Raw genomic sequence first — 4,283 nt, 5'->3', positions numbered from 1 at the left:
TACTCAAAATGAGAGGATGATGCTCATGCTGGATTCCATTCTTTAAAATGAGGAGAAGCACAACTTGGCACTCGATGACTTGAAACAAGTTTTGATTCAAAATGATGAGAATATTCGCACTTTGGAAGCTCAAATAAAAATATCGGTTGAGAGTGTGGAAAGAGCTCAAGAAAAGTCCAACTTCGAGGAAGAAAGTGAGCCTTATTTTAAGGAATCAAGAATTGAACACCTTCCAACCGACTCCATGCTTGTTGGTGATGTCATGAAAAATATAGAACTAGAGTCAACCGGTGTAATTGAAAATATAGTTGAATTTGACTCTAGTTCGGGGGACCAAGAGGATGTCAAAATTTGGAAACAATTGCAATTTAGAGGCTGGATGTCACATTCCAAGCATTTCTCAACATTGGAATTGTATAGTGATATGAGAATTGAACTACACGAATCAGTGAGGGATTGCGAAGAGGAAAGGCAAAGGACATACATTTTACAATCTGAAAGTTAAAGAAGGCAAAATGACATTCCTTACATAAAAGCCAAGAAATGCAAAATGACGAAAATAAAGTTTGGCTTGATCATTTACTTACCACCCCCCCCCACCCCACCCCCCACCCCCGTTGTTCATGGTCACAAGCTTGATTCCAAGTTAGGTTCTCAGTTCATATCTTTCGAGTGTTGAGAAAAGTGGTATAGTTGATTCGCGTCATGCCATGACGTTAAATGCGGCGCTTGGTGGGAGGCGCTTAGTATATTATTTTTGACTAATTTGCCAAGTTTTGGAATTTTTGGAGTTGATTTGAGCAGGTCGGGAGATCGGACAGTCAAAAACCAGTAGCTGAAGAAAACTGCAGAACTGTTGAGCTTCGCGATCGCATAAAATGACATGCGTTTGAGCAAGACAAAAATTTCCCTATCGCTAAACGATCGCCAAATTACAAATGCGATCGCACCTGATTGGTAATTTATTTCTACGCGAACGCTTTTGTTGAAACGCGATCGCAAATAACAAGTAAGTTTCTGAACTTTAAAGCACTGGAAATAAAAATAAATCCCACCTCTTCTCAAAACACAGTAACAACACTCCCTACTCCCCTAACCCTTGGAAACCATCTCCAATCCTCCTCTTGCTTCAAGACCATAACATTACTCACTTGTCATCCTTAAGTGGTTTCTCACTTTTCCCAATTCTTGTTGTGAAATAATTGAAGGGCAGCCATATTTTCATGGTTTTAGAGCTTGAGTTAAATTTTGCTTTTAGTAGAAATCTTGTGTGCTTTACATGATTGCTTGTTGGGTGAGGTTGGATGAGTGATTGAGCTTTAACTCTTGAAAAATTAGGGGCTAGATCCGTGCTTTAACTATGTGAAATTGCTATGAAAATATAATGCCCATGGTATGTTTGATGAAATGCCTGAATGAACTGTTACTGGGCGAGGGAGAAGACCATCGCGATCGCGATGCCCAATTCCGCGATCGTGTATGACTAATTCTGCTGAGAACCAAGATTGTTCATAGCGATTCCGTTTACCCTTCTGCGATCGCGTAAGGTTAAGTCTGCTAGAAATAAAATTGTTCTTCGCGATCGCGTGCCCATTTCTGCAATTGCGATTCATTAAAGCCCAGGCAGAAAAAATAGTAGCTTTGACAATTCTGATCCTAAGGCCTTTTGGTCACTTTCTTTGGCCTAAATACCTCCTAATACAATGCTTTAAGTGTCCATGTAAGTTTTTAACATGTTTACTCCTTTTGTAGGTACTTTGAGCTTAAAAATGGCTTCTGTATCAAACGAAAAAATTTAAAGAATATGCCGAACAAGTTGCCGAAAAGGAGTACTTTGATCGGGACTTATTCTCATCTCTAAGATGTTCCCACCGCTATGACAAATAGTTGTGTAGAAGCATGATTAAGGTAAAAGGAATTCTTTTGACCGACCTTGAAGGTCGGTGGCCCGAGTTCCATGGAATATTGGTATCGATGTCCCGACCCAAATCGATGGGCCGCGACAGTTACCCGGTACCTTACTTAACCGAGTACCAACGTAACTTATCTTTTAGTATCATACTATTATAGGTAAATGAACCAGAAAGGCTATCATGAAATGACTAAAATAAAGCATGAGGGAATACTCAATATAGGGTGACTCAACTTGATATACCGACTTATACATATGACGTACAGGCCTATAAGGCCGACATGATCCTTAATATACTCAAAACATAGGCCGACAAGGCCATACAAGTATCTGTATACATCACATCTGTCTACAAGCCTCTAAGAGTACATAAATATCATAAAGGTCGGGACATGGCCCCGCCATACTAATCAATACATGACCAAATCATACTGACCAAATAAGTAGCCTTGGAGTAAATGAAGCGCACCAACACCTTCCGCTGAGCTGATAGCCTACTTAGAGGACTCTCAACCTATCTATCGGGACCTGCGGGCATGAAATGCAGCGTCCCCAAGCAAAGGGACGTCAGTACAAATAATGTACCGAGTATGTAAGGAATGACAATCAGTAAATAATAGACATGAGAGAAACATGGAGTAAAAGACTCAGCATGTAAGTTTGAATAACTATGTGAATTATTTCATATTTACAATATCATACATATATGTATAAATATCATACCATGCATAGGTATATGCGTTCATAACATCATCAAGCCGCTGGGCATCCCATCATATCATCTCGGCCACTGTGGGCAAATCATCAATGTATACCAACTGATCAGGTGGTGGTGCATATATAACGCTGTAACATTTTTTCATATCCCATATATATATATATATATATATATATACACACATCTATATACGCGTATATAATTCCATCCGGTCATGGGTCAATGTACATGTATAAATGCATAAAATGCATAAGAAGTACGTCAAAACAAATCTCTCGAAACGTCATAAGACCATTATGCCTTTGATTAATGTCATGAAATAAACTTTATCAACTTACGTATTTTCTGAGACCCATAAATAGATGATAGAACAATAGGACACATGGGGTATCAAGAACATAGGCCCTTATAGTACTTCTATGAATGGAGTCATTTATGAAAGTTGTGCATTTGCTCGTTTCGTTTGTATCGTATGGATCATGCCAAAAAGGAAAGAAGGGATAGCCTTAACATACCTGAACCGATTCTCTTGACAATCCCTCTAACACACGTCAATTGCGACAAAACACGTAACGGTGGGTCAAAGTAGGGAAAAACTCTGTATGATATTCTTGAGAAAGATTGTACCGTACTCTCTTATAATTGCGTCTCAACCAATCCAGATTCGCACTCCTTTTTCCTTTCCGTATTCGTACATTTAGCATAGTGTACGTTTAGAGATACTGTTCATATATAAGCTAAATTTCTCACAAAATGATGAACAAAGAAATGGATTTTAGGAAAAGTATTTCATCTGTTACTTTAGCTCATACACCTCCCCCTTAATGATGTAGGAAGATGTTTTTGAAATTTTAGGTTGTGGGCCCCACTTCTTTGTAATGACTAAGCCTCAAAAATCTTTAGATGTGCCACCTTAATTTATGAGTAAAGGGTCACTCATTTGATCAAATCTTGCTGCCATATTGGTTCATCAAACCTTATCCAAATATTTGAATTAATTATCCACCAATCTCTCTTAATGTGTCATCTTGCTTCATAGAATAAGACTCATTATATATGATTTGATCAAGACATTATGGGCTGCCACGTTAAGGCTTATCCAAAGCCTTAATTAATTACCCACCAACTCCTTAATTAACTAGTTAATCTCCCATTATCTAATAATTAACCAATTACCCACATAATTAAGAATTATCTCAAATTATTTAAAATAATACTCACTTTTAACACACTTTATACATCTTACTATTATGGTCATGTGGTACCTTATATGGAACTAGTCCATAAATACAGGTTATTGTAGCTTGAACCGTATTTTATCTCAAAATGTCAAACTTCGACGAAATTCATTTTTTTTCGATTTGCTTATCCTCTCACCTTCACGAATTTACTCATCACTTGTTTGAAATAGCATAATATTTATAATATCAAAATAATCTCATTCCCGAGTTTACGTCGATTAACTTACGACAAAAATTTAACGTACGAAAATGCGGGATGTAACATCTCATTTTCGAGCTTTCATCAATTTACTTATGGCGTACTTTCACGTATGAAAACATGGGGTGTAACATCATTTTTCCTTTGGAATATTCGTCCTCGAATGTTGACTAATGCACTTATTATTTTCATAACCTATGTCTTTCGGATATT

This window comes from Nicotiana tomentosiformis, chromosome 4 (assembly GCF_000390325.3).
Source record: "Nicotiana tomentosiformis chromosome 4, ASM39032v3, whole genome shotgun sequence".
Taxonomy (NCBI): domain Eukaryota; kingdom Viridiplantae; phylum Streptophyta; class Magnoliopsida; order Solanales; family Solanaceae; genus Nicotiana; species Nicotiana tomentosiformis.
Note: the sequence above shows the minus strand (reverse complement) of the source record.